This window comes from Dinoponera quadriceps, unplaced genomic scaffold (assembly GCF_001313825.1).
Source record: "Dinoponera quadriceps isolate SergipeBrazil2010 unplaced genomic scaffold, ASM131382v1 scaffold777, whole genome shotgun sequence".
Lineage (NCBI taxonomy): Eukaryota > Metazoa > Arthropoda > Insecta > Hymenoptera > Formicidae > Dinoponera > Dinoponera quadriceps.
The window spans coordinates 911,861-931,129 of record NW_014555488.1 but is presented as its reverse complement, the minus strand read 5'-3'; the positions used below and the strand labels follow the sequence as shown (position 1 = coordinate 931,129).

Genomic DNA, 19,269 nt, shown 5'->3' with positions numbered 1-19,269 from the left:
AATTTATACCCGGGTTATTAATAATAGATAAACGCAGAAGAGATCCATCCGTATTTATAAACGTGATCGGATTTTGAAAATTAAAATAATATGCGGTAACATTAATTAGTAATCATTTATATTCTGTATCATCATGCACAATTATCATTGATATCATTGATTAACAATATATTAATAATTATTTAATACACCACAGCTGTGGTGAGTAATAATTAATAACGGATCGCGAAACACTCGTGTTAGAAACGCGAGAAATAACTCTCAAGAGAGCAAAGGATCCTACGTTATTTGCCGATAAATAATTGCAACGGCGGGGAGAACAACCGTGAATATGACAACGGAGTGTGCCGTTGTTAACCGCAAACTCAATCATGAAAATCCGTCGGCGAGCGGGACCTTTGTGAAACGAGTTGCATGTGTTTCGGTGTAATTACAATTCTCGATATTGTATTCTTGGTCGCATTAGCAGCTGTGATTTTCGATAGGGTTTGTGTGGGCACCGGGGAACGCAGTCGACGATTACAACGCGACCTCCTCGTGCATATGTGCGTGTACGCACGATGCAAAATATATGGTGCTTTTAACGCGGCGCGCGAGTGTCGATTGGTGTTCTCAAATTAACGAATGAGTAATTTGTTTGTCGCGTGCGCGCGCGAAATTGTTGTTACCAACGCGAAATCAGACGTCAGCCGCGCGATATCGCCGAACGAGACAGAGGCGGGTGGAATATTTAAGGATATTTTACTGCAGCCTGAAAAAAAATTCCCTCATTTTCCAGACAATTTGTTAAAAATTTCAAGTAAAATGAAAGTACTTTCAAATGTATCTTGCAAATGAATGTATATTTATGTGCAAAAATGTATAATTATGTGCAAAAGACCTTAATATTTTCCATTTATAAAAGTAAGAATCATTCCAGTTTCATGATTAAATTTGAAAAATTTTGAAAGAAATTATAAAGATTCTAAAAAATAAATATTTTATATCCCATAAAATTTTCAAATTTTATTTTCGAAACATACAAATAAAAAAATGGTGTAATTTATAACCGAGATCGAATTTAACGTTTATAAAACTATTAAAATAAATATCTGTCTGAATTAAACAAAATTGTACCTAATACGAAATCGTTGTTTTCACTGTTGAATATCAGGTTGACCGCAAAATCAATGTACCCTAAATATCAAAATAATATAATCAAATATTTAAATTATATACGTAGATATAGAACAAAAGAGAATCTATTATAATTATGAAAGAAGTACTAATATTTAAATGTTAAAAAGAAATTTAACAAGACAACTTTAAATAGAGATATACATAGAATGTTAATAAATTCGTGTATACGATTTATATTCCTTATTACTTAAAACTGAAATTAATTAAAAATAAAATTGAAAAATTCTGAACTATTTTTTTATAACTCTTAATGAAGAAAATATTATTAAGTAAAATTCAGTCAACCGCACATATTTGTTTATGAGCAACACAATAACATGGCTTGCAGACAAATATCCATTTGAAATTCCCTGATTTCCAATAAAATTCCTCGAGAAACTCATTTAATTGATTCAATTAAATGGGTTCTCAGTGTAGGTATAAACGAATTATCTGACATTCCCTAGCTTTCCTCTACAGTGGACACTCTAGAGAAAGATAGAGCGGAAATGTCGGCGCGTCATCGCGTGAATCACGCGTCTGGAAATCCAGATTTTCGAATCACGTAATTGATAAATTTCGCGCACGATAAACGTGCGCGCGCGAACGTAATTTTGCAAGATAATTAAGTGCATTTCACCAAAACGTACTGTTCCCGCACATTCCGCGCTACGGCAAGCATCGAGATATAAATGAGCGATAAATGAATTCGCGCGTAAACACGTAACGAATTTAAATGTAATTAGAAGCGGTTATTGCCGGGGAATGATTTCGGGACATTTTCGCCAAACGATCGATCGTACAGCGCGTGCCGAGCGTAATGAATGACGAGCGCCAATAGTCGAACAGCTGCTGCACAATCACTCTCATGTTCCTCCAGATATTCACCGTTCGTCGTAAGAGCGCGCGCGCGCGGGTGTTGAGGCAAAAATAGATGAACGCACGCTATTAATTATTAGAGCGACACTCTAATTACACAGCAGACAGCGACGACTCTAATTTCGCTGATCAAACCGCGACTTAATGTTCACTACGCGCTCAGGACGCTTAAATATTAAAGCGATCAGTGCAGGGAAGCATTGAGACGAGGTAGGGCGGTGCACGCCGCTTGTTTACCGATAGTTCGAGCAGGAAGTCGAGGCTGCGCGAACTTCAGCGAGGCGAAGGCGTAATCGTCGATCGGCGGCCGATAAATCCGCCTGTTCACAGCCACGGACGAACCAAAGAACAAGCGAGTGAACGAGCGAACGAGCGAATGAACGAACGAACAAACCGACGCGAGCGAGCTTCCTCGTCGTCGTTGCCACACGAGAGACGACAGTCCAAAGCTACGGCCCTGGAAAATCGCTCCGCTTCGGCCGAGAGAGCGACAGAAACGTAAAGGGTGTTACCGTGCGCTTGCCGGTGTCTATTAATGTCGCGGGCCTATTTCCGGATATATCTCGTTGCCGTGCGAAAATTTACCTCCCTCTCACGGAACGGATATCGATCGATACTCTGCCGCGATGACGGTCGAAAGGTGAGGCAACAGGGCGCGAGCGCGAACGAGCTCGCGAACGGCCTGCTCTCTCTTTCTCTTTCTCTCTCTCTCTCTCTCGCGCGCGCGCTTGCCGCAGCGACGCCTTCGCAACAGCCGATTTCGCGATTTCGTGAGAGGGGGAAATTATTCCTTCTTTAGGCGAGAAAGTGCGGCCCTCTGAGATTTTCTTTGCGGTCTCCTTTGGCCCGACTGTGTCACTCGCGTCTTCTCGCGGAGACATTTCATTTAACGCGATGAAAGAAAGCGGATTATAAAGAGCGGAAGGAATTGTGAGAAGCGACAGAGAGAGATTACAAGGACCTGTGTATATAGGAGGTCGGCCGCGTATAAACTCGAGAGTTGTATTCTCGTCACGCATTTGGGGCTAAAAGTGGTCGGTTGCATCCTCCTTTCAAGTTACCCGAACGCGTTCTTCAGTTTCTTACAATATGTTGTATTGAGTGATACACGGTATATAAAATATATGTATATATATATATATATATATATATAAATTTGCGTTATTAATCGCCGCAGAACTTATTGATTTATAATATTCTATTTATCTTTTTATATTATTTACACGTTAATTCTATTTTTCTTTTTTGTACATTAACTACTTTTCTACGTTCGATTTGCGAACGCTTCTGTTTATTTTTTCTTTAGTTGAGTAAAAATAAGTCACCGTTATTAATGGATAAATAAATAAGTAAATAAACTTCGTAAGATATAAAAATGAATATATATACCTTTCAAATTCAACGCAATTTCAAGTATTTTCACAATGCGTTATTTCGGAAAATTGTTCTATTTGCGGATCTTAAGGCGCTCTGGACTAGCTGCAATTAGCGGCAGGAAGCACTAATTCTATTGGTAAGTAGACACTCCGAAGATCGCACTCACAGACATGCCCGTACATAAACATACAAAATGTAAAATTACAATTAGAGTTTCATTTCGGATTCCGTTGCAAATTACAAATTATCTAAAAAGGAGCGCGCACAAATTATTTTTATCTGTCATCAGTTAATGTTAGTTTGAAAAGTCTCTCTCTCTCTCTCTCTTTATCTTCCTCTTTCTATTGCTCTTTCCAGAAATATGGCGTTTTACATGTCGACACCGAATGTATCTTGTAAGCGGCTTTCACGAGCGAATATCGGCATCAATATCGATAGAAGATGTGACTTCCGATATCACATAGCGTCGGATAAATGCTCGTGCCTCGGGAGCTCAAGATACTCGAGGATTCGTGCGCGCGCGTGGTATCGAACGACCAAACAAATTGCTCGATTGCGAGTCGCGGCACGATCGGCCGGCTGGCAGAGCCGATCGATCGATGCCGCCGTAGAGATTTCGCAGTTACGGGATGCATCGCGAGCGGGATACCAAATTTATCTCGTTGTGGCCGGACGCGAGTGAGTGTGCGTTACGGAATGCGATATTCCTCATTAAGTAATCGACAGAGCTCGCGCGTCGACGCTTAACCTTTAAATGCATAATGTTACAAATTTGCAACATATTTATTTTTCTTCTTTGTTGAGATCAAAAGCACACCTAAACATGGAAGACCAAATTCTTCCTTAGAATGAAATATACAATCCAAAAGGCACAAAGGCAATGTTCAACATATGCTTCAGATTTTTTTAAATATTTTTCTCATTTTCTGGGACTACCTATTAACCTAAAAAAAATAATTCAGTAATAAAAAAAATTCATGTATTTAAGGGTTAACATGCCCGGCGATAAAATATGATAGTTTATAGGCTGTATATATAGAGAAAAGAGTTTCTTTGGATTTAGTATACGTATTTGTTTAACTTGGATTTATTTAATATAAACAATATAATTTAATTTAATTTAATGCAACAAATAATTTTATCCTCCCGCTTTGAATAAAAATTTAGCATCAATATCTTGAGCGTTGACTCTTATTAGCCATTTTATGTTTGATGATTTAATATTAAATATCGGTTTGTTTGAATTAAAAATGTTTGTTTCAAGAGAATAAACCATGTTGACTGGCGAAAAAAGTATTAAAGTAGTTTAGAGGGAAAAATCTTTATTTTCAGTAAGGAATATTCATTCAATAAAAAATATTTTTCTAACATGGTGTTACTTCTTTCAAGTAATTTATTTATTTATTTATTGTTAACACATTAACGGCGGGCGATATTTTGTGTGATCATAAAAACTTTAAGGTACAGTCGAGCTAAATTGTTTTACTACGACTCCCGCCTTTAAGCCGCAGTCGAGCTAAATCGTAGTACTACGACTCCCGCCCTTAATGTGTTAACTGTTAATTATTTATTTATTGTTAACTGTTAATTATTTATTTATTGTTTGTTGAAATAATTTATTGTTTGTGACAATCATTATGATGTTTGGATGAAAATACAAAAGAAATATGTTATTTGACGTAAAAATACTCATTGTTTGAGAAACAATTATATTTGTTGAATTAAGTATTTTTGCAAATACAAAGAAATCTTCTTTTCTATGCATATATCACATTATAATACTGAAAATATGTCAATATAACAATAATCTTTATTAACGGGAAAATCTTCGTATACATAAGTAATATTAAAAAATCATAAACAATGCCAAAGTTATATATATGAAACGTTATATATCGAATATATAAATTATAAAATTATACTGAAGTTATATCTGTACAAAAGAAAAAAAACACACTGTTATCGCAAATATCCTAAACTCCGTTAGACCAGGATTTCTTACTTTTTCAAGAGTGCATCGTCCGTTACACCTGACGAGTAATTAAGTGCACGCGATGCGTCTCGGCGACGAGACGTCGCCTTCGCGAGTGACTACACGGCGAACGATCGAACAAAGTATTTTTCGCGAGGAGCGCTAAACGGCGCGAGCGAACGAAAGAGAGCGAGAAATAAAAGGACAGAAAGCGCGAGGTAATTTTTCATGGCCGCGAAAAGGAGCGCACAGCATGGCCGTTGCAGCGCGCGGAGCGAAGGCAGGAAAAGGAAGATGAGGATCAGGGCGCACGAACGGTCGGTATGTATTTTTAAGTGATCGCAGCTGCGGCTTGCGCCAAGATTAGATAATACGCTGCTGCGTACCCACTCCGACGAAATCCCGTGCGCATCCTACCTCAATAAACATATATATTCCCCCTGAGAGAGAAAAAGAGGAAGAGAGAGAACGGCATCTTTACGTAGGGAAAACCTCGCGCGATAGTAAACGATGTAATCTTAAGTAACAGCACACGGTTATCGGCGAAGATATATCGCGGGCAGACTATCTTTAAAGAGCACTGCGATCTCCTCTCGCTTCATGAAGGAGACCGCGATCGGTTTTATACGTTTCGTCGCGCGGCGATTTACGTGTTACGAGAGTGCGTGTCGCGAGCAAATATTCTCATCGAGCCAGTATAACCGGCGAATTGAGTCAGGCTGTGAATCCCTATCGGATCACAATTAAGAGTACGATGTAACAAAAGCTGCTTAAATGTTTCACCGGGATAATTCGCGCTGATATCCGGGAGCGGCGAAAATCCACCGGCGGCGAAAATCCAGCTCGCCGCACGAGGAAACGAAATTTCCCGGTGGGGAAAAATTCTGGAAACTCGTTTCCGAAATGTTCACTCTGTCGTAGCTTTTTTAGAGGGTGTCGTTTGATTAAAAAAGCTATCGTGGAAATAGCTCACGCAAACTATCTTATCATAGTCCAGTATTTACGGTGTGTATATTTGTTCTATCATAAAAATCATAAAAGAAGCGAGGGGAAACTTCATTCGAGCACATTCGAAGCGCGTTCTCCAACCAACGACTAGCTCCGTTCGAGAGAAGTCAGGTGTCAGGCCTATCCAGACTGTCTCCTGAATCCTGAAGGAATCAGGAGCATCGACCACCGGAAGCTAAGATGCGATAAGGACGACGGAGGTACCCCATCTACGGGTATTCTCGCGAATATATGTGCGCACTGTTATATACTGCAATGTTGCTTCTTAAAATTCTTCTTCTTCCTCTAAGGTAATCTTTCTTTCCGCCGAGAATCATAATTCAGATAATCCCGAGAATTCTGTACTCTCTAATCATTTTCGTTTAAGAATCATCACGCCCAATAGTTTGTCCCCTATAAACACATCTAGGTAAACTTTGTAAATCCTTAGCTCGACCGTTGCAACTCTTTTGATTTGGTTTGATACCGATTGCTTGCACATTCACTAGAAAAAAAATCATACCTTCTATTGGAACGAAGATCGACCCGCGGATTTTACAGTGTGTTCTTCTTTTCGACGTCTCCTTGCACCGAGATCGAATAAAGCGTTTTTCACGGCGTGTCTCACAGACTGAATCTCAAAGATATTCTACCCCAATGTTTCAAGCCAACCGTTTCTATCCTACTGTCTTAATCCTACTGTTGCCACCGGTTGTTGCGCATAGATTTCTTAGTTTCAACGGGAAGTTGATAATTATTATCAAGCACAGTTATGAGCTAGGATTTTTACGATATGGATATTTACCGTACTTGTCATCGTGCTTGGAATTTACTATGTTTGTCGGGCTCTTTTATTTATCAGGATGTTAGCCCGGAATCGAACTATCGGAAGACAATACGGTTACAAGATAAAGATTGAAAAGAACTCGGCACGGTTACGCGGCACGAGGGCGACATGTGCGCGCCCGACGTTTAATCGACCAGTGCCGTCGACAGATTGTACCGGTGGACAACAATCGCGTGCGGGGGAATTAGGAGGGACAAGAGAGGGACAAGAGGGAAAATGACAAAAGGAGCGAGCGAGGGACACGTAGGCAACCTCCGCGAAGACTGGCTTTTCTTGTCATTAACCGTGCGCTGCTTTCAACCGTGTTCCTGCGATCGAAGTGCGAGAGGGGACCGTGCCCTCATCACGTGGCGCGCCGATGGGCCCCTCGTGGCCCGCCGGTATTTTACAACTTGTCCGATTGTGCATGACACGCGAGCAAGCGTATCCAACCACTACACCGGGGCTTTTTTGCAGGCTGTTACAGAGCGAATTTGACCGAACGGAGTGAATGCCACGGGGAAAGATTTCTTTGAATTTAATAAGATTCCCTTAAATGAAACAAATCTGTCTTTTGGAATGGAGCAAACAAATGAATGTTAGGCTCAACAAACAGGATTGTTTAGTTTTCTCAATCAATATCTTTATATCAAATAACTTGACAACATTTGTCTTGTATTTTCATGTAAACATTACAGTGGTTGTCACAAACAATGAAATTATTTGAGGGAAATAACACTATTTTTTATTTTAAATTTAATAAAATTTCTTTAATTGAAACAAATTTATCTTTTGAAATCGAGCAAATAAACGGATGTTTGATTTATCAAACAGAATTGCTTGGTTTCTAGAATAATATAAATATCTTCACATATGTCGAATTACACATTTCTTTTGCATTTTCATCCAAACATTACAATATAATGGTTGTCACGAACAAGAAATTATTTGAAAGAAGTAACACTATGTTAACAAAATATTAAAGGACATTTTTGTTTTAGTGGAATAATATTTAATATATAATGACATAAATTTTATTCTTATTCAAACGAAATATTATTTCTTTTAAATAATAGTGTTTTTTCTATCAAATGACATGATTTATTCCAGTGAAACAAGATTTTCATTCAAACAAAATGATATTTGATATTAAATTGTGTTGTTTAAATTAAGAAAACCCAAGTCAAACATTTATACTAAATCCTAAAAATCCTTTTTCTTTCTGTATGCCGTAGTTGCGTGAAAGATGCTGTGCGTATTCCAATTTTAACTCGAATCGATTTCTAATTAAAATTTTTACGCGAGATTCTTCGGCGAGGACGAGGAAACACGATCGACTTTATCGCCAGGATAACGAGATCATCACATGGGAATTACCGAGTGCTTGTAAAAATGCGAGGAATATTCCGTCCGTATTTTCTTCTCTTTTCTTTCTTTTCCCCCGCGATCATTGACTCCTCGGAAAATAACGCGGAATGCGGCGATCAACGGCGGATACAACGGGCGGTAAGTCTCGTTTGAGGAATCGCGGTCGAGAGTCCCGATTCGAGGGCTGTTAACCCTGCGATGGATGACTGACGAAATGGGACGCCACTGGGTGCGGAGCCGTGTCGCGGTATCTCAGGGATCCGAAATGGAAAATCACGAGAGCACTTGGATTACCCGTCTATTTCAACGTCTCGAGCCGTTTATTTTGAACGTGACACATGCGAGATGTTTGGGAATACTTTTAGAATGGATACATCGGCGTATCTAAGCCTTACACGTTATTCGTATCCCCTATGTTTCTACATTTATTACCGTCCCTTTTTTGTTTTCAACAAGGCACCTGTTCAATTTTTCTAACGAGGAGCCAAAAATGAAAAATTGGGGCCGCTTTATCCGGACGACGTGTGTGTCTCCGATTTATCAAGAACGTAATTCATTCGAACTCAAGCTATAAAAGAAGAAAGGGGAATCCAAGGTACACAATTCTGTTACACATTGCATCGGATTGCACGAAATATCTGTTTTCTTCTCTGTTTTCTTTGTTACATAATTAAGACTCCTGAATAATCGCGGTGACTGTCCTTGTTTGATGACGTCAGAAAACGAATGCCAAGAATTCTTGCGTTACACGTTCAAATGGAGAGATATATAAAATACGACTACCTAGGAGCTTTAACATATTAAAATACATAATTAACATAAGGAAGTCGGATTACCGAGAAAGAAAATAAGCCGATATCGATGGTGCGTCTCGCACGCTGTTTGTCCTCTCGTATGCGCTTTTGATGCTCGCGGAGTGCATTTCGTGTCCTCTAAGCTTGTCTCTTTCTCTCTCTCTCTCTCTCTCTCTCCCTTCACAGTGTCATCCACACCGACGATGACTTCCAGCGCATGTTCCTTTGAAGTGTTTGCCCATGTTTTATTTATTTCCCGCGCGTGTTCGCATCTTAGACCTGTCTCGGTCGAATTCTCGTGCTTTGTCACTTCGCCTGCAGCTCGGCGCGTGCAAAGGACACAAAGCTCTGTCTCTCTCTCTCTCTCTCCCCCACGAGTAATAACCCCTCCCCGAATAATACCTGCACGCGAGACACGGCTCGCGATGGCGTAATTAAGAAATATCTGTTCCATTGAAACGTGCAATTAACTGCATTCTCTCGCGCTGACGTCCGATTATCCACGCCCGTTTCACCTCACCTCGCGAACCGTAGGCCATACCTCGAGTCCGTCTTAACGGTTGTCTTTCGTCTCGCTCGACGGAATTCTGCAATTTCACTTAAACGTTTTTATTTCAATTTCATTTGACCTCGTATGTATATTCTAAAGAATTCCAAAACACGACGTGAATATAACAAGATTTATTTTTTATGACTCCTTCAAAAAGTTACGAAAAATTTATCGTTATCTTACTGGCGACTTTTCATACTATCTACTACGAAAATCGACTATGATAAAGTATGGTTTATTTAACATATAATAAATATATGTTAATAAATGTACGTATGAACTTCTATCGAACATTTGAATGATTTCATCAGTTTTCATTTCCACAATTTGCATCAAAAGAACTTTCGTTATATTTTCGTCGTATTCATATTCGATTTCGTATATTCATTTTTAGTGAACAAGGCTCACATTTCTGCAGAGCGTTCGAGCAATGTTAACGTGCGTCTTCCGCGCGCACAACGTGTAATACAAGATTTGATTAGCCGTATGGAATCGAGCAATTGACATCTGACCTACAACCCGGTGATTCATTCAGCGCGATTCAATCCGACTTGGGCTTCTTCCTCGTTGATTCGATACGGCGATGCTTATCTGGACGATGTTGTCCTTCTTTCGTCGACTTTTTTCGGAAGAATGCGTACCTCGAAGTGCCACACAGAATTGATTTAAAATCATTGGAAAAATTTCAAAGAAAAGCATTCGACGTCATCCGAGACTTCGGAAATTACTTCGTGGAAGAATCATATCGCCGGGGGAGACGTTCTCATCGAAACGACTGATCGTTCGAGAGGGTGAAAGTGGAGCGAGGGAGAAAGAAAAAGAGAGAGAGAAAGAGAGAGAGAGAAAAGGAAAGGGAGAGAACAGGCGGCATGAAGAGTGAAGAGAGAATCAAAGATCGCCAGCTGACTCGCGTCTGTCGTTGAAATCGTCGTCTCGTTGCCAAAGAAATGATCGGCCATGCGGCTGATAAAATTGAGCTGCTCTTCCCTAGGTTCTTTCACACTCGACCGTGTCAAGGATCCACGATATGAGAGACTGTGTATTGATCCTCGATCGTTTCCGGACGGCTCTCGACGAATTCAATATAAACACTCGCGAATCTTAAACGTGTAAAAAAGAAACGTGAATTTTATGAAGCGACACGAACGCGATTTCTACGTTAATTCCCGACGAAGCTGCAGTTTTTTTCCTATCGATATCACTTGAAATTAAAATCTTTAAAATAGTTTCGGAATTTATTTCTGAACCCAAGAACACATAAAGAATAGAAGCTCAATGCAAGCGCGAATTTTCCACGCCCTTCCGATGCTATTACTTCAAACGTACCGAAATACCGATTGCTGGATCCCTTTTAACGAACTTTTAATACGATTAATTAATCAACTCGCCCCAGACGAATCTTTTTCGCGTACAAACAAATTTCACTGTTCGAATTTTCTCCTCGGCAAAAGTAAATGTTCGACGCAGGCTTGAATTTTCCTGTACATTTTCGATATGATTATTTCCAACGTAGCGAAATACCGATTGCTGAATCCCTTGTAACGAGCTTTTAACAATTGACCAATCAATTTGGCCCAGGCGAATCTTTTCCGCAAACAAACAGATCTCGTCATCCGAATTCTCTCGTCGGCAAAAGTTGGAACGTGGGCGGGAATTCTTCCGAATCACGACGGCGACCTTTCTCGAGCGAGACGTGCCTTGTCTCTCGAATCGAGCGTCTAAGCAACCGATACTGGGTCAACGCGGCATGGTTCGATGAACGCGATGTTCACATAAGGCCGGTTTCTTAGCTCGTGAAGAGCGCTTAAAGCGGGCGCACTGAATACCGATGAATCTGCCGTGCGCTCGCTTCTACGGATTGTCAGGTAACGTTCCGCTTGCGCATTTTTTACTCGCACGTGACAGCGAAGGAGGGAAGGGAGGCGGCCGGGGGGAGAAGGGGAGAGGTACAGATGAGAAAACGTTTCACGTGCCATACGCGTTACGTGGCCGATCCGTTCTGTCGGTAAACCAGCCATCCGGAGCGAGTAAAACTAAGCCCGTCATTCATAAGGATCACTTTAGGCGCGACTTTATATCAGCGTTACCACCCACCTTATAGAGCCGTTTCACGCCGAAATAACGCGTAACGCGGCGGAACGACGTTCCGGACCGCGCCCGGGGAAGAAACGGATCGGCGAATCGTATTCTGACCGCGCGGCCGTCCAACCTGAGCTTTATTTATCGCGTATGAAAGTCACGTTGCAGTTGCGCTTCGCGGCGGATGAATCGGACGGTCGCATTTTCCCCCGAGAATGCGCGGTCGAAACACGAACTCGAGTCTATGACCTGAAATGACAAAAATTTCTCGCCCTCGATTTCGCGCTTCGTGTTTACAGCGTGCGTGTGCAACGAACAATCGGTGCGCAAACACGAGACAGGCAGCCCGTAAATCCCGTGAGATTTAGATATAGAATCATGCCTAAAGTGGATAATATCAAATCGTGTATTAACTGATTCAGCGCAACGATTGCCGAAACGGCGGCGTTGAATTTAACATAAATTTCCCTTCTCCGTTTGTATATCGCGGGTGCAACCGCACGATCTAAAAAGAAAAATACAGCGAAGTGATTAAGCCCGGGCCCCAGCTTCGTACAAACTATCGGAGCGACTAAACTCCAAAGGAGAGAGAGGGTGAAAAAGGGTGGGGGAGGGGGGAGCGAGAGAGAGAGAGAGAGAGAAAGAGAGAGAGTCCACTCGTGTCCCTCGAACGCCGCAAATACCGTACCGCAGAAACCGCGCGGCACGTTTCAATGCTACGTCATTAACAGTTGGAAAGTGGCCCCGTCGCCGCACCTTTTGTTCGTCCTGTTGCTGATTAAACTTCGTTCCGGCGTTACTTTTATACGTCGCCGTCGTTACGCTCGCTCACATGCGAGCGTGTTTCAAATTCGCGAATTTCCATAATTGTGATCTTAACGCGATGAAAATCGCGTTACTTCCTCCTCGAGGACAACAAAAGCGTCTGATCGATTCATTGTAACATATGACCATACACGGTGGGCCATTCTAATATCCTCAACTAAACGTTTAGTACGCTTTGCACAAAAAAAGTTTCAGACAAAAGATTTGGAAGAAGACGTAAGGTAGTAAGTTTAAAGTTCTTTATTTGATGACGTCAGAAGCGAGGAACCAGGAGCCTTAACTTCATTGTATAATCAATAATTTAAAGTCAACTTTATTTTTTTTATAGAATAATATATTTTTTGTAACACAAATAGGTTTCTCTGTTTATTCTACGTATAAAAATACTAGGATAAGATCATAAAAAATAAACGCTTTTCGAGATATTTTATTTGTTATTCTGATATTTTTCAGTATAAAATATGAAAAATTTCATAAAATATTCACTTTTCGATAACATCACTTTAACACTTTTCTACATAATAATATGAGAGAAATCGATTATTGATATTAATTATTGCATATTGGTGAGTCGATATATTTGCAAAATGCAATTAATTTTTTTTTTTATAGTTTCTTTATGTTTGCTTATAGTGGCCAATTCCACTTACGTTATTCTACGTATAAAAGTATTAAGGTGATATTATTGAAAAGTGAATATTTCATGAGATATTTCATATCTTGTAATACAGAAAACTATCAGAATAAAAAATAAAATATTTCGAAAACTATTTACTTTTCGATTATCCTACTCTAGTATTTTTAACGTAGAATAAACAGAGGAATCGATTTGTGTTAAACAAACTATATAGTTCCATTAAAAAAAATTAATTCGACCTTAAAATGATCTTAAAGACTGTCATCCAATTCAAGGTCACGATATTATGACCTCTTCGAAACCCTACAACTTTTATTTGAAACATTTTTTGTAAAAGGCTTAGGAAACAGGATATTTTGATGAGAACATTAAAATGGCTCACTCTGTATAATCTCGCATTATATGACGTAACGACCAGACAATTACGTCATATTATATGAGCGCTAATTGGAAAGTAAACCGAGCGACACGTACAGCGATTCGTATAAATGGAAAATCGTGGCCGATATCTCCGGACACATCGCGTTCTCCACTCGCGCAAGTTTTAATAATAAACGACTTCGCGTACTTTTTTGTTTTGTGAGAGTCTCTAATTTATATATCGTGACGTATTCGCGTGTTCTATACGATTCGGAAAACTTAATTTCCTCGGAGCAACGATCCTCGCGTACGATAATGTTCCACCTGTCATAACCTCTTTAAGACGAAATATAATAATACATCAGCGGTAGACAGGTTTGAAGTTACATTAAAACGGATCTCGAACTCTAAAGAATGCGTGCAAAAGTCGGCGTTTCGTTTTAACGGATATATAAAACAATTGTATACGAAACTAATCAAGAGTGCGTGTGTAATATCAATCGCTCGTGGGTGCGTGAAAGTGATTCAATGGCCCTCCCCCTCCTCCCACGCCCTACCTCGGCAGGACCTCTGATCATTTTGTACGCGTCCAATTATTTCGCGGACGCAAGCCGCAACGCCGCGCCTCGTTACGGGCTGAAACCGGGGAAACAAAGAGCAAGTGGCGCGACGAGAGAGAGAGAGAGAGAGAGAAAGAGAGAGAGAGTGAGTGAGTGAGAGTGGCGTATACAAGACAATCTCCCCTCATAATTCCAATCACTCGGCAGATTTATTCTCTCCGCGCTGTTTCAAACGCTCAACGGCGTGCCGCGCGTAACCCGCGTATAGGGTGATTCCGTTCCAGCGTTTTACTGGTCAGTGTTTGCGTCCGAACAAGCAAAAAATTAATTCCCTCCAAAAATATTAACGAACGAAATTAACGAGCATCTGCAAATCGATTCGGAATGTGGGTGTTGCAATTCTTTCCTTTGACGGAGGTGGCGAGAAAAAGGTGTGAGACGTGAGAATAGATTTCAGTTTAAATCCGACGCCGACTTCGCAGACTCGCGTTACCCGGAGACGAGGGTTGAACCCGAGCCGAGAATCCTTACGAGGGGCCGTCTCGGCGCATCGTAATGAGGCGGTTATCACCGACCTCCGACTCTCTGCCGGCGGTTAATTACCTCAATAAGCAGACCTGAAACTCAAGTCCCGTTGAAAGCGACGGGTCCATTTGAGATTACAAGCCAGAACAATCGAGTTCGCTCGCGAGCGCGCGCGCGCGCGTTCGTGGCTTGATGCATCGCGCGATTCTCGCGAGCCTCCCTGCGCGAGCGTTCCCCAGGCTCGTGGAACTCGAGAAACTATCGACGCGTCCGCCGGACAACGCGTCAGGATCCCCTCGTTTCCCGCGTGCAAACAAAGGAATCGTGTCGTCCTCGTAATCGCGTAAGCTCTCACGATGTAAACTGTGCGATATTCATTGGGGCTAGTGAAAATTTATAATATGCTTTACACGAGCCGTGTGGATACTTTCAGCACTGCCAGTGAATATCGGAATACAGCTTTAATCGCGAGCCACCCCGTATAACGGTTAGCGCGTGCGAGCGCGAGAGACTCTCTCCGTTGCGCCGCCGTCTTTGTCATGGGGTCGCACATTGCCGGCGAGATCGCCCACATAAAAGAGAGACTCTCGATAATTCAACGGAACAGGGCGAAAAAATCAATAGTACAACCACCCCGATGGTGGCGCGCGGACGTTGCCAGGAGGGACCGAGGGGCAGGGGATGGGTGGGGGATAGCGAAGGGTAGCGAGAGTCCGGGGACCCCCCTAACTCCAGAGCGTGCATATATACGCGGACGTGCTGTATATACGCTTTCTCGACCACATATACTTAATGAACACACGGTAACGTATTTGCGCGCACACGGCGCGGCTGACACGCGGCTGGATAGCCGGCTGGTCGGCCGGACGCTATACGAACGAACCAGAACGAACGAACGGCCGCCTCATCATTTGTTTCCTTTTTCTGTTCTCTCTTCAGGGATCCCTTCTCTCTATCTCTCTCTCGCTCTCTTTCTCGGGGGGAGCGCAATAACCTTTCACAGGCTGTACACTTCGGAAGAGCGTCACTCTTCGGAGAGGAATCTCGGCCTAGCCGTCGCTTCGTCTCCCTGAAGTGCACGAGACGCAAGGTCGAAATCGAATTACCTCGAGAGCATGCGGCTCGTTCGATCTCTCTCTCTCTCTCTCTCTCTCTTATTTCCGCGATATTTCATTCGCAAAGCCCCACCTGGATGATCGATAATTCGCGACAGAATTCGGCAGGGAATTCTATTTGCAGTAAGATCTTTGCAGTAAGATCTTCGCGCGCGACCGGAATCTTCCGAGCCGTTTCTCGGTGTCGCGAGAAAATCGCAGACGGAATTCCGTCACGGGTCGAATTCCGTCGTGAATTATGGATCGTCCGGAGCGATCTCCCGAATGACAACGACGACAGGGAAAACATCGATAATAACAGGTGCCGCATTCGCGTCGGCGTTGCGATTGGGCGAACATGACAGTAACGCAGTTTGCGCACTGAAAATAACGGCTGCTGCTTTGTCCGCTGAAGCGCTGCAATCAGGTGAATTTGAGGCGCGCCGGAGGTCGTGGGATTAATGTAGTTAGTGGATGGAGATGCGTGCGAGAGACTGCTCGTGTTCTAGTATCCAAACTAATACGATAAACAAAGTCGTCTCACGCAAAGTGGCGCTTCTGATTATGCGCAATTAGGTCGGCGCGATACACGCTTCTTGGAACATACGTGCGCGAGTAGAAAGGTCGCACAATTGCTCGTGAAAAATGCAATTGCGTTAATTATTTTCTTCTTTTATTCTTTTTTTAATATACATTCGGAACATTTATTGGAATTTTATACGCTCCCCGGGCGTCCGCTTCCATGATAAATTCGTTGACCTAAAAAATCGACCGTCCATAATGTGCCCGCCGTGCTCGCGCGATACATGGTACGTATAAACGCGTAAATTGAGAAATTAGTCTTCGCGCGAAATTATCCCAGCTCGGGGAAAAGTAAATCCTATTTTTCTTAAAGTAATGGACCACGTGACAATGCCGCGGGGCGCACTCGCCAAATTGAGTCATTAACCACTTTGAAGTTGTACAGTGGCAAAATAAAATCACAAGGCTCTCAGAGCCCCGTCGTTTGTAACAGAACACAAGCGATCCAAAGAGGGACACCCTTTTTAGAGATAACATCGTAGATCTGCGCTTTCCAACGTTCTTTTATGCAATGCGGTAAAGTGAACTTATGTAAAACCGGTACATCACGAGAGAACAAGTCCTCTTTGCGAAGAAATATATATTTTATGTATAATGTATCTTTATCGGAATGTGGAGCTGTATTTATATAATTATAGAAATATATATAATAATTATTATTTATTATTATATGTTTATTATATTATTATGTTATATTATTATTATACTATTATATATATAATTATATTACAATTACATGTAATTATATATTTATATATGTATAATTAATCATCTTTCTTATATATAATTGTTTATATTAACCACTTTATATTAACCGCTTATCTTATATCTCTAAAAAAATAAAACAAAAATTAATATCCGTAGCATATTCTTTACTTCTAAATTTTTAGAGAATTTTGAGAACAAAGATTTGTGAAAATTATAGAATTGTTAAAATTTTCGTTTGTTAATTGCTGAAACTTCCATCGTTTTTAAGGCTTGAAATATTCAGTGCGATATATCGACTCTCGATCATCAAAACCCGTTAAAGACAATGGAACGGATTTAATATTTCCGATAATATCCACATTGACTGTAAAACAAAAGCCCCGGTGTTTTAGCATTCGTTCGGTGTGCATGCTACTTGACGCAATTGCATGCACGGTTTTCACGTTCGCGCTGATCGAATTGTGTTAGCATTAGCGCTGAATCATTAACGAGGGAACGACCATCGCGTATACCAGATATCATGGCGCCACGAGTTCTCCGGCAAACCAGATAAAATCATTCCCCCACTTCTAGACTTGGAATTAACCGAAGCAGGGCGAAACACTCCCCCTTGTATACGCGCTTTCGTGTGTATCCGAATATATATAAACGCCGTGCCTGCATCGGCGGCCCTTGCTTAAAATCGATAATGGAAGACGCGATAGCACAGCCCTTCTTTAATATTCGTCATCGCGTCGTCCTTTTTTCTCTTTTTAATTGTTCTTTGACTGTTATTCCTAATCCTGGTGGTTTCTAGAGCGCGAGTTTCTTTTCACTTTGTATAATTCATTCTTCTTGGAATATTAACGTTCGAGAGACAAATATTGCGTCAGACGATATCTCATTTAAACAGTGCTATAGTTTTAAAGTTTCAGAAAAAAATCTGCCTTCTCCAAACTTTTAGGCGAATTTTTTTGGTTTATTATCTTCTTTACGGCAAAAAATTAATGTGGCAGGTTTTAACCGAACACATGTGAATTCTTTTTCAATAAATTTGCGTATCCTTCGAACAGAAACCGCGTGGAAAATGCGAGAAAATGCGTGGAAAAATTTGGAAAAATGGTTTTCTCCCGAAATTTTAAAATTATTAACAATGCTTTCTAATTTTTATCAACGCGTCAACTTTGCGCTGCGAAATCCTACGATTTATCAACCTTTTCATCTCTGTCACGAATTCTGACATAATACGGTGTTACAATAATAATGAAAAATAATTTTCTCCACGATGGAAGAATGTACCAACGGTGCTTGCGCGATCACATCTTTCCGCGAGAGTGCTCGTTGGTGGGGTTACTATGTCTCTCTGCGAAGAACGTAAAAAAGAAAAAATAAGTAAAGGAAATAAGGAACAACACCTTGTCCGGCGGCACGAGCGATAAAAGTAGCGGGGCGAACGGGAATCGCCTCCTTCCGGGATGCAGAAACGACCACAAGTGCTAGAACTTTTGACGGCATATGAACTCGTAAAGGGACCGCCGGCCGTGTCGAAAGAAAATCTTTAATCCCCCGCGCAGCGATTCCGCAAACCGTGAGCCTTTGCGAACAAGCGGGAAATCTGGCGGCAAAACGATTTAACGCGGCAATCTGCGCTCGCATAATCATTCGCGTTTCTCGCGCAAGAAAATTACGGTTCTCATCGTCGCTAAAAGATTGCGTACCGCGGGCGCAAGGAGGAGATTCAGTTCAGGAAAGCTGACCCTAAACCGGCCGTTACATATTCAACAGATGGCTTCATGATGCCGTGTATAATTTGCGGCGATTATTCTGGATTCTATTAACGCATTTCTTCTCAAGCTTCGTTAATTATACATATGTAAGGCGCTCGTGAGCAGAACGACCAACTTGATCCAGGCGTAGGAGCATTAGTAGAATGGCTAACTTATTAAGACAATGTTTCAGGCTCAAGTCTTTGTCTTTAAGTAACGCACAATGATTACCTCGTGTTTTGA

The 19,269-nt window shown here is 41.4% G+C and overlaps 1 protein-coding gene across 3 annotated transcripts in view; it reads right to left on the bottom strand.

Moving 5' to 3' along the window:
* Positions 1–19,269, bottom strand: part of LOC106744483 (tyrosine-protein kinase Src64B) — a 62,355-nt gene that overhangs the window by 34,601 nt on the left and 8,485 nt on the right. The window lies entirely within an intron of this gene.